The 12,529-nt window shown below is 42.7% G+C and overlaps 1 protein-coding gene across 3 annotated transcripts in view; it reads right to left on the bottom strand.

Moving 5' to 3' along the window:
• Positions 1–12,529, bottom strand: part of Ppp2r2d (protein phosphatase 2 regulatory subunit Bdelta) — a 36,538-nt gene that overhangs the window by 15,769 nt on the left and 8,240 nt on the right. The gene's annotated exons all lie outside the window — the stretch shown is intronic.

The raw sequence follows: 12,529 nt of genomic DNA, 5'->3' as shown, positions 1-12,529 counted from the left end.
GTGGGTGCTGGGAACTAAACTCAGGTCCTCTGAAAGAGCAGCCAGTGCTCTTAACAGCTGAGCTATCTCTCTAGCCCCTGGCAATTAATTTTTAAAGGGAAACAACATAAAACACTTTGGTTGGTCTTAGAAGAATGGTGCCTAATTTTAAAATGTCAACTTTTAAAATAAATGATATTTTTTTAATGTGCATGAATGTTTGCCTACAGGTATACAGCAAAAATAAATAAATAAATAAAATAAAATAAAATAAAAAATTTAAAAAAAAGAAAGAAAGAAAAAGAAAAAGGTGTTATATTCCATGTGGGTGTTGGAAACTGAGCCCAGGTCCTCTGCAAGAGCAGTCAATGCTTTTAACCACTGAATCACCTCTCCAGCTTCCTATATGTGATTCTTACAAAATAATAGTAGGGCTGTTTTAATACAGGAAGTATGAGTATTAAAATATTTCTATTATTTTGCTAGCCTCTGTAAACACTACAGACAGTACATTTCAGTGTCCTGTACTTCACTGCCTGGATGAAGACCATTCATTATCAGTAGTTCACTTATATAGTGAGGCAGTGAGAATCCTCAAGATTTCTCAAGACATACACATACACCAAGATTTTAGGCATGAGTTTACCAGAAGTAAAGATCATGGGTTCAAAGAGCAACCAATATAAGCACTGAAAAAGTTCTTCAGGGCTTGTGGCAAGCCCTTAGGTTTAGAGAGAATAGGTTGTAGTTGGTTTATTTTTCCTACTCTTTAGGGGCCCGCCAACCCAGTTCCCAAATAAACACATGGAGGCTTATTCTTACTTATGAATTCCAGGCCTTAGCTTGGCTTGTTTCTAGCCAGCTTTTCTTAAATTATCCTATCTACCTTATGCCTCTGGGGTTTTACCTTATTCTATTTCTGTATGTCTTTTCTTTCCTTCTTATTCCATGTCTGGCTGTGTGGCTGGCTCCCAGCCTCCTCCTCACCTCTTCTCACTCCTCCCTCCTTTCTTCCCAGAATTCTCCTATGTATTCTCTCTGCCTGCCAGCCCCACATATCCTTTCTCCTGCCTCACTATTGGCAGTTCAGCTCATTATTAGACCAATTAGGTGTTTTAGACAGGAAAAGTAACAAAGCTTCACAGAGTTAAACAAACACAACATAAAAGAATGCAACACATCTTTGCTTCATTAAAATGTTCCACAGCGTATACAAATGTAACACATCTTAAACTAATATCCCACAGTAGGTCTGAACTTATAATACAGAATATTAGGTGAAGAAATACGATCCAAGGCCCAGCAGCTCCTGTGTCTATGTGGGTGTCCCTGAAGACACTAAGTTCACTGCAAGGCCTATATCAACATTGCCAGGGGTAGCACTGTTGGCCTGGTAGCCTAGCATCACACTCAACCCTGCAGACTCCACCCTCTGCCCTTGAAATAGTGGCCTGGGTTAGGCAGTACACATTCACTGTAGCTGCTGGTGGAGTCTGGCTTTGCCTCCTATGTCAGAAGTGGGAGATTCCCTGATACGTCAGAGGCTACGAGGGAGGCCTGACTCTGGGAGCTTACTCTTACAGCTAAGGGACTGCAGCCATGGGCTGTGTAAGCATAGACACCATGGCCACCCTGTTCAAGATTGGCAAACCGGAAGGCTATGAGCTCTTCCCCAGCTCCAAGGTGTGGGAAGAACCTCTGTAGCAAATAAATGGTATGTGTCCCTGTGGGGGCTAGGGAAGAAACATGCTCCATGCCTGTGAGTGGGGAAAACGCTGTCATCTTTTCCAGAAAAGGATCTAGGCTACTTCAGCTGTGTCACCTGCTGCCTAAATGAGAACAAGGCCCAGACACTCTCTGAGGCAGTCTGGGCATATCCTGTGGAGGGGACTGCAGTTCATGTGGCAGTAAGGACAGCTGATTTACAATACAGTTGCCTTGAGGCCAGTCATGTCGCAGATGGATCTCTGTGCTCCCCACACTATCTACTAAAGCAGGAAGTTTACAGAGATAAATACTATACAGCTTTTTAGGTCAGCTTCAGCTGTCAACTTGACAGAAAACTAGAATTACATGACAAGAGGGGAGTTCAACTAGAACTGCCTCAATGGGATTGGCCTGTGGCCAGTCTGTGAAGCATCTTTTCCTTTTTCTTGGTGGTGGCAGCAGTGGCGAGCAGGGTTGGGGTGGGTGTTGACAGGGTCTTTTCTTTGTAGTCTAGAGGACCTTGAGTTCATAGAGATCTGCCTGCCTCTGCCTCCCAAGTGCTGAGATTAATGGTGTGTGCCACTACCTGGTGAAACATTTTCTTAATTGCTAATTGATATTCAAGGGCAGAGTTCACTGTTGGCCCTGACTATAAGAAAGCTGGCTGAGCAAGTCAGAGGGAGTAAACAAGCAAGCAGCTTCCTTCCAAGGTCTCTGCCCTGGTTTCTTTCAACAACAAACTATAACCTGTAGGTGGAAATAACCTCAAATGAAACTTCCTCAAGTTTCATTTGGTCATGGTGTTTGTCACAACAGACAGGCAGACTGAGAGAAAGCTGCAAGCATCTTCTCCACAAAGGTTGAAATGACGGAAAGAACTCCCAAATGAATAGATGCAATTCCTAAGGGTTGTATGATGAGCTCAAACTGTGCCCTGCTCTAAGTTACTCCTTACTGTATAAAACAGTGATTTTTGAGAAACCTTGTCTCAAAAAACAAAATCAAAAAACTTATTTTTTTAGGATGCCCTGTCCCAAGAGACTCCATTTTATAAGCAGTATTTAATTCCATTCTGAGAATGTAGGTTAACTACACTTGGGTGGACACTAAACAAATGCCATCTGCCTGGTACTGCCCACAGACACAAGCTGGGTTGATAAAAAGTAGAAAGGGTGGCCATCCTGTAAATTTATCAAAGCAAATGAGAACTACAGGAGCACAAGAGCATATTCAAGTCATCACCAGGAAAGCCAAGTCTAGTATGTCCAGACTGGGGAAAAGGTGCAGCTCCCTCAAATGGAACCTATGCAGAGGTAGGCACCTAACACTGTAACGGCCATACTAATCTGTCATCTGACCACCTGGGTGTGCATCAAGGCACCAAAAGCAGAAAACTGACTGTCTCAGGGATTTCAGCTTGGCCTAGTCTATGATGTGATCTGCTCCAACTGCTCGCTCCATTCAACCCAGCACTCTGTCTGGACCTGCCATTCAACCATCTTCCCATAGTTACCTAGATGTGGTTTACACTTTGCCTCTCCAGCCTCTCCACATCTCACTTCTGTGGCTGAACTCTGACCCTCAGGTGGCAGCAGCATTTCCAGCAGGCCCCTGTTTGAATTCTGCTAAGGCCTCTTTAACCCCTTTGGCATTCTGCAGCCCACATACATGTACAGAGCTATTACTAGATGATGTATAATGTAGGATTTGAGTGTTAATATTAGTAATTACAATGGGAACAAAAGGACCAGTGTTTGTCTTAGCTGGCTGTCAAGGAAAACAGGACTATCTGGCAAATTACAACCAATAAAACTCCCACCCCTTGTGAATTTATTGTTATTCAATAAACTTGGACACAGTGGAAAGGCAGAAATTCATCTGCCAGTGTTTCTGAGAGAGCACTCTTAACACTGCACAGTGCACTAATCAAATAGTTGCCAGCAGTTTCTGCAGACATCTCAGAGCTGGCCTGACTGTACAGGTATTGTTTGCTGACCCCACTGTGGGGGATACTTTCCTCAGAATGCTTCAGTTGGATGTGGCATACTAGACCACATTTTCCCGTTTTTGAGAGGATTTCATGTAGCTCAGGCTGACCTTGAACTTCTGATCCTCTTGCCTTCACTTCCCAAGAACTGAGATTACAGGCATGAGCCTCATGATCACCTGGGCTCCTTTTTTCAAGGGTTTCTCTGTGTAGCTTTGGAGCCTGTCCTGGAACTCACTCTGTAGCCTGGGCTGGCCTCGAACTCACAGAGATCCTCCTGCCTCTGCCTCCCGAGCGCTGGGATTAAAGGCGTGCACCACTTTTTACTTTTATTAGCAGCACACACTCCACTCCTATGTAAAACCAGAGCCTCTTGTACACTAGGCAAGTGATCTACTACCGCTTAGCCACACCTCCAATCTATTACCCTTAAGTTACTCAAAATAATTTAATATGCTTCAATGAAATTAAAACTTTTTCTATTGGTCCAAAAAAAAAATCTATGTCATTTATACCCAGAGGATAGACAATATTACATAATTAATGATGTTTTAGCTGTCAATGATTTTTCAGTTTGATTTAATTAAAACAAACCGAATCTTTTAAGAGAGGAACTCCCAAGCCTATCAGTGCCGAGAAATAATTTTCCTTAAGTCACAAATCATGTATGGGCCTAAAGATGGAAATGCTCTTTGTAAAGCCTGGATAAGCTCTAAAGCTAAATGTACACATGAACTAATGTGAACAGATTGTAAAACCAAGAAAATTTAAATGATCAATCAACACCAATTCATTCTGCTGGATACCATTTTACAATAGGAGACTGATGTTAGCATAAACATGGTGTTGCCACAGGAACTGAATGATTTCTAAATTACCATGTATTAGTGTGTCCATCCAGAACTGGCTGCAACTTCACTGTGGTGGGGCAAAGGGGTCACTGAGGCTCTTTTCTGTGAAGTGGTGGTCCAGCTGATACAGAAGGTCTTGCGTGAATGCCTAGATCACCTCACTGAGACAATTCTAGCTAATCTGCCCCAAGGCCAGACAGTCCAGTTAGAGAAGTATTCCCTGGGGCTATTCCCATTTCTTGTTCCTGAGATGCTGGGTGATAGTCTAGCACCCCCACCCCAGGATACCACTCTGAAATGCTAAAGCCCAGAATGCAGACAGTTCTCCAAGGCCACTTGCTCACAAAACTGTCTTCATAGTGGCTCTACTTTTAAAACAAAATGCACAGCCCAGTATCTGCAGATGTGAGAAAAGTCAATCAAACAAAGCAGACACTTGGAGGAAAGCAGAAGTCCACTAATAAAGGATCACAAGTGACCACTAATGTCTGTAGCCCTGCTGTCTACTAACAGCACTCACCGTGCTAGTGTTACACCAAGCTCTTCCTGGGACACATACAACCTGTCTCACCTAGGATGTGCTTTAGGGCTGGGAAGCAGCTACAATCACCCCTGCCTGACTGAGAAGGCAGTTCTATCTGAAATGTAAGCAGCCTAAAAACTGCAAGGTACAATGGGCAACAAGAAGGAAAATACATCTGGAGGATGGGCTCCAGAGGTATATGGCCCAGTTGACAGTTCTGAGACAAGAGAAGGGTATCAGAGGGTTAGGACCAGAGTCTCCTAGGTACAAGAGTCTGCAGGCAGAAGGGCTGATGAGCCCACCACAACTGAGGCATAGGTGCAGAACAAGGACATCCTCACAGAGCAGCAGAGACTCCAACCTCACAAAAGGAAGAAGAATCTGATGGCCACCCAAGGTTGTAGAGAGAGGGATAAATACCATCCTTAAAACTCTAAGGAAAAACTAATTTCAACTTAAGATTCTATACAAAGTTAAGTTTTAATTAAGGTTGAAGAGAATAAAAATGCTTTTGAATATGTAAAAAGCCAAATCCATTTACAAGAAAGTGCTGGAAGCTACAAACTGGCTGGCCTGGAGAGATGGCTCATGTGGTTAAGACTGCTTGCTGCTTTTTCAGAGCACCAGAGTTTGATTCCCATGTGGAGTAGCTCACAGCTCACAGAAGCTTCAGCAGCAAAGGATCTGATACCCTGAAACTTTGTGGGCATGCTCATGCACGTGTACATACTCACATATATCCAAATAAGAATAAAATCTTAAAAAGTTACAATTTGGCCAAATGAGGGGGGGGGGAAACAAGAGAGAGATGGGGAACTGGTTTTGTATCAAAATGAGGCAATCATTAACTCCAGGAAAAATAAAACCATATAAGAAAACATACAAATTAGTTCAGTAACGAGAAACACATTGCAATAAAACTGATAGCCCATTAGCACAATTCTGCTGTTTTAGAGGTAGCTATGGGCTGAAGGTGATGTTACTAAAAAAAAAGCTAAGCCACCAGTAGTGCTTATTGCTCAAAAGCAGGAATCAGAAAGCATCTTACTTTGATAATGGGCTTCAGAAGAAGCCTCAAGGCCAGGAGGGGGCAGGGCAGAAGAGCAGCAGGTGGTAGGGAGCCAGTGACAGATGTGTACTGGGAGGACACACTAGGAAGGGAGGTCCTTGTGGCTGAGGAAAATGAGCAAGGTGATGGTATGCACAGCAGGACAGGACATGAACTGCAGGCCACACCACAGCTTGGTGCTAGCACTTAAGAACATACACATGCACCCACACAGGATTTCCTTTTATTTATGTGTGTGTATCCACAGATGCCAAAGGAAGGCTTCAGTTCTTTTAAGGTTGGAGTTACAGAATGTTATGAGCTACCCAATTCAGGTGCTGTGAATGGAACCCTGGTCCTCTGGAAGAACAGTATAGGCTCTAACCACTAGGCCACCTCTCCAGGCCATGCTTAATTTTTATTTTAACTAATTATTTTTGAGACAAGGTCTCTCCATATAGCTCTGGCTGTCTTTGAACTCACAGAGATCTGCTCTGCCTGCTGCTGAGTGATGGGATTAAAGGCTAATTTAAAGGCATTCACCACCAAGTCCTCTTACTCGATTTTTAAAATCAAAGATGCTGAGTGTGAACAATAAGGGCACAGGCAGTTTAGGGGAACAGATGTAAACCATCTTCCATTATCAGCACCCACCTGTCAGTGAAGTTTACTTTTTAAACTACAGACACTGTTGGGACCACTCTATGGCAGGTATGGCTCTGAGAACATGATGCTCAGGGCAAACCCTGCCTTCATGGGGCTTCCCTTTGGCATGAGAGCAAAGGCTGAGGAGTGGGGGCCCCATGAGCAAGAGGTAGCTAGCTTCCCAGGGCTAGTCAATCTCTGCTGAGATCATAGAACAGCCAGTACATTTAGAGTGAACGGAAAGTTCTCTCATGGTTTTAGAGGCCAAGAAGTCCAAAATCAAGGTGGCCCTACTGAGGCTCTTCTTTCTGTGTCCCTCAAATAGAGGGAACTGGAAGAGAAACAGTGACCAAATTTGCTTTACTTTAGACTCAGACTACTATAAGGACCGAGATTTCCTCATTAATGTAATAAAGTCATCATTTTGAGAACTGTACCAAAAGGAGAAATATCTCAGAATTTCAAGCTGGAATTCTAAACCTAACACAGGGCTGCTAATCCTTCCCAATAGCTTGCTTCTCATTCTCCATCTTCACTAGCATTCACTAGGAATATACACAACTCTGAAAGACTCTTCCTTATACTAAACACCAACATATGTTTAAATATATAGGTAGGAATTCAAAGCTCTCTAAATTGAAGAAACTGTATGACAGCTAAGTTTGCCAACTGATACACATTTGTTTGAAAATAAAAATTTAACAATAACAAGTACTAAAAACAGTGTTACAAAAAGGTAGGTTGAAAACCCATGCTTCAAAAGTCCTCATCAGATCCTGCCATGAAATGGGTAAATCTGAAGGAAGTGCTGATGCCCCCAGCATTGTGAGGGGCCTGGAATACAGAAGAGTTAGCAGAGACAGGTGGATGACTAGTGTGCTCCTACTTAACACACAGACTCCCTAAAGACTGAGTATGCTGGCAGCAGTGTAGCAAAGGGAGGAAGAGAATACTCACAGGCATAGGCTCTGGTGGGGATAATGAAAAACCACGAGGTACAGGCCATGCAAATGAGTACACATGCCTGAAATGCTGCACCCAAGAGGCTGATTTCAATTATGAGACCAGCCTGGGCTACACAGTGAGAGCTTGACTGAAACAAACACACACACACCCAAGTGGTAATTTAGCTCAAGACAGTGGCATGCACCCATAATTCCAGCTACTTGGGAGGCCAACAGGGCAATTAAGCAAGCCTTCTTAAAAAAAAAAAAAAAAGGCTTGAATGCTTGCCTAGTATGTCTGAGGCCCTGGGTTCAATCTCTAGTATCTGAAGAAAAGAAATGAAATGACAATGTACACAATGCTTACTTGTTCACCCATAAATTCTCCCCATTCGTAGTAGTATTTTACTTAGATTACAAAAACTGCACACAAACATACTCATGATGTAAACTGACTACTTTTTAAAAACCACTGAATTCTGGGGGCTGGAGAGATGGCTCAGCGGTTAAGAGCACTGGCTGTTCTTCCAGAGGTCCTGAGTTCAATTCCCAACAACCACATGGTGGCTCTCAGCCACCTGTAATGAGATCTGGTGCCCTCTTCTGGCCTGCAGGGACACATGCAGGCAGAACACTGTAACCATAATAAACAAATAAATCTTAACAAACAAACAAACAAACAAAAAAAACCCAAACAACAACAACAAAAACCCCAAAAACTAACCAACCAACCAAACCATTGAATTCTGAATTCTTTAACAAATGATTAAGTAAACTATAAACAGGGTAAATATTTTCTCAGTGTCTGTTTCACATGAATGTCACTATTTCATACCTGAATTTACCAGGGTTCTAAGGAGAGGACATTATTTCTTTCAAGGATGATCTCTGACATCCTGAATTCTTCTGACAACTGCCTCATGTCCTTTCTGGTATAATACACAGTGGCACAGTCCATACAGAGACATCAGGCACAGAATACACCATGTGGGTCAGAGTTAACAAGAGAGAAGATAAAGAAAGATGTAGGAAAAGGCATAGAGAAAGTGATCCTAGTCAGTCTGCTCAAGCAGAAACTATCTGTGCACCGACTCATCAACTCAGAGGTAGGGGCAAGCTGCACAATGGTCACAGCAGACATTGTTGCTGTGGACAAGGAGACAGAGGTGTACAACTGAGAAATTACGTGTATAGACTTCAACTCTAACTGTGGCTTTAATTTCTTAAAGAAATCCAAACAAGACCAAATGCTGAGGCAGAGGCATTGAGAATGTAGATGCCTGCATTATTCCCATCACTGCATCGCTACAGTGCTTTACTGTCAGATATATAGGGCATATCAAGATGTGACAAATGACCAGTACTCGAGCCCAGGTTCCTACATACAACAACGACGAAACTGAGAAGTTCTGTTTATGTAAGTAACTGAGCTTTTTTTTTTTTTTTTTTCCCCCGAGACAGGGTCTCTCTGTGTAGCCCTGGATGTTTTGGAACTAGCTTTGGAGACCACGCTGGCCTCAAACTCAGAGATCCACCTACCCCTACCTCCTAAGTGCTGTGATTAAAAGCATATGCCACCACTGCCAGGCCTAAAGGAGCTTTTATAAACAGCTGTTTTGTTGTTCTAGATACCCAGAGCAGGGCAATTAAAAGAGAAAAATAAAAACTTAAGTAATTTTAAACATGAAAAAGTAGTAGCCTAGAACAGTTTACAAAAGCCAGTGTGCCTTGGAAATGTGGACACAAAGATCTTCATGGGAGATCTGCCACCTCTTAGCTGTTACCAACGATCTGATTTCTCTGGCTGGTCTTTCCCTCCTTATCACTGTAAAAATGAAAGGCACTTTGGTGTGCAATAAAATAAAAGCAAAAGACCTCTTCAATGACAGTTCCATCTTCACCCACAGATGACACACATTAACTGCCAGTACCATCCTACCAGGCATTCATCACCTTTTATACAGGCTCACTGACTGGCAAGTGCTGTCACTCAGCAGGTCATGTTGCTTTCACCAAGCACAGACCCCTCTAACCAGTTATACACCATGACCCAGCTCACTGCTTCACTGCCCTGAGGCTCTATAACTGCAAAGCACCTCTTGGTGAAATGCCAGCACATTTCTGTAGGATTCCTACACATGGAACCATGGGGTCACATGTCTTTTATTTTATTTATTCATCTAATTATTTCTGTCCCCCTCCCCACAGACAGGGTTTCACTGTATAGCCCTGGTTGGCCTGGAATTCTCTGCAGACAAGGTTGACCTTGAATCAACTCATCAGTGAACTCTGACTGCCTCTGCTCCCTACAAGTGTTGGACTAAAGGCATGTGCTACCATGCCTGGCTGGGATCTCATCTCTTCAGACAGATGGCAATTGCCCTCTAAAACACAAGTAAAGAGAGACTCTAGAATGCTAAGCAAACTGAATTCTTACCATTTTTCATAGCTACTGATATGTGCCTACTTCTCAGTGGATGGAAGTCTAAAAGGTAGGCAGATGAATGGACAAGATTGTCCTGGGGCATCACTTTAGTACTAAGTACAGTCAGTATGATAGATGAGGGTACCTATTGTGGTAGTTTGAATGTAACTGGCCCCATAATCTCATAGGGAGTGGCACTACTAGAAGGTATGGCTTTGTTTAGAGTATGTATGGCCTTGTTGGAGGAAGTGTGTCATTCTGGGGGTGGGCTCTGAGGTTTCCTATGCTCAGAATACCACCCACTGTCTTAGTCAACTTTCTGTTGCCTGCAAGATATAGGGCTCTCATGTCAGCCTGCACGCCGCTACCATGCTCCCCACCATGATGATAATGGACTGAACTTCTGAAACTGTAAGCGAGACACACCAATTAAATGTTTTCTTTATAAGAAGAGTTGTTGTGGTTATGGTGTGTTTTCACAGCAATAGAAACCCTAACTAAGACACCTATATAAAAAACAGAATGCAGCTACCATGAAGGATGACTGGGAACCACAGATGAAGGTGATCTAGCACATCTGATCATAGACAGTGGGTATAACACACCTGGACAGAACTCTTGACTGGAACACCTGCAGCTCTGTAGCAGCCCAAAGTGACCTATTCACTCTTCCTGGGAATCAATTTCTTCACATGTGAAATGACCTTAATGCAGCAGTTACAGCTCAAGGGCCATGGCCAGGATATAAGGAGTCAAAGAGAAAACTTCCTAGCAAGGGATCTCAAACCATACACTAATAAGCAAGCCACAAACAGAATTTACAAGTCCAGGAGAGAAGCTGCTGCTTATAAATAAATTAAATCATAAAATATAAAGATAGATGAGTACAAAGAATGGCTGAGAACATACACACTGTTAATTACAGATGGGGACCTAGGAGGGATTCCAGGACAGTGGGAAAACCAAGAGAGGCTTCATTTTATAGCAGCTCTACCATTTGGTTTTCTATAAATATCACTGTATTTTTGTTTTGGGACAAAAACAATAAAATCTAGCAAGACAAAAAAAAATGTGGTTGTTCTTCAAACCTGCCTTGTCTTGGTCATTCCACTATTGATAGTTTCCTGCATGGCAGAGGTCCTCACAGTTTGGTCTGTGGAACCTTTAGGAACCCTTGGAGAACTCAAGGGTCAAAGCTGTATTGAAATAATGCAGATCTGTGCTCTGCTGGACCAATGTCATCCTCCGTGTGGATAAGTAGAGGCCACTGGCAGCCAGTCCAGCACTATGCTGCAGTAGCATCCTCAAATTCAGCAGGACATCCATGTGGCAAAAGAAAAGGCGAAGAGCCAGTTTTCCTTCGGACTGTCCCTGATCAACACCGGAATCACTGACTTGACTTGCTCCCCATCCTGTGACCAGGTTTTTCTGTGTTTTCACCAAGTTTGTCTGCTACTTCTTCATGCACATCTGTTTCCAGGAAAGGTACCTCCTTGCCATTGTTTTCATAGAATGCTCTCTTCATTTGGAAAGGCTTACCAAGGTTGGTCATTCAGACTTTGACATGTGGTAGATTTTTGAAAATGAGCAAAGTGAGCATCTTACTTTAGAGAAAATTATGAATAAAATCTATTGTCAATAATAAAATTCAGGTTTTCAAGAACACATTAGACTTTGGGGAGCCTGTATCTACTGTTGCTGCTGACCACTTACCCCTGCTGAGAAGTTTCTGAGGAAATCATTGGTAGCATTAACATAATTTTCTTGGGTCAAACATAATGAGAAAAAAAAAAAACTTCAAAAATCAGAATAGCGCCACACACAAATACTCCCACAAGAGTAAGAACTATGGAGTCTGGCCTGACAGGATATACAAGCTCCCCAATGGCCAGGCAGTAGAGGCAGGAGGATCTCTGTGAGTTCGAGGCTAGCCTGGTCTACGGAGCTAGTTCCAGGACATCCAGGGCTACAAAAAAAAACCCGTCTCAAAACAACAACAAAAAACAAAGCAACAACAACAACAAAACACACACACACACACACACACACACACACACACACACACACACACACACACACAAAACCCAAACAAAAAACCCGATGGTCCAGATCCCAACGTTTAGCTTAAGAACAAAGCCCCAACTAAGTAAAGAGCAGAACATCCACCACTCCCTGGAAAGAGTAATTGCTTCTCCATTTTCTAACTACAGTATGAGGCCAAATTTTCTTTGTGAACTTCAACAACCAACTATGACAGACCCAATCTGGGTACAGATCTGAGGATTAGCTGTCTCTTATTAAGCCATTTTTAAGGGAATTCCTAAGTGGAAGACAATAGAATTCTTTTCACTAAACCTGTTTCATAAAAATAGTTTTTCATTAATAGATTAACATATAGATTTATTTTACAGTAAAATTTT

This window comes from Peromyscus maniculatus, chromosome 1 (genome assembly GCF_049852395.1).
Source record: "Peromyscus maniculatus bairdii isolate BWxNUB_F1_BW_parent chromosome 1, HU_Pman_BW_mat_3.1, whole genome shotgun sequence".
Lineage (NCBI taxonomy): Eukaryota > Metazoa > Chordata > Mammalia > Rodentia > Cricetidae > Peromyscus > Peromyscus maniculatus.
This window is presented reverse-complemented; position numbering and strand designations above follow the sequence as displayed.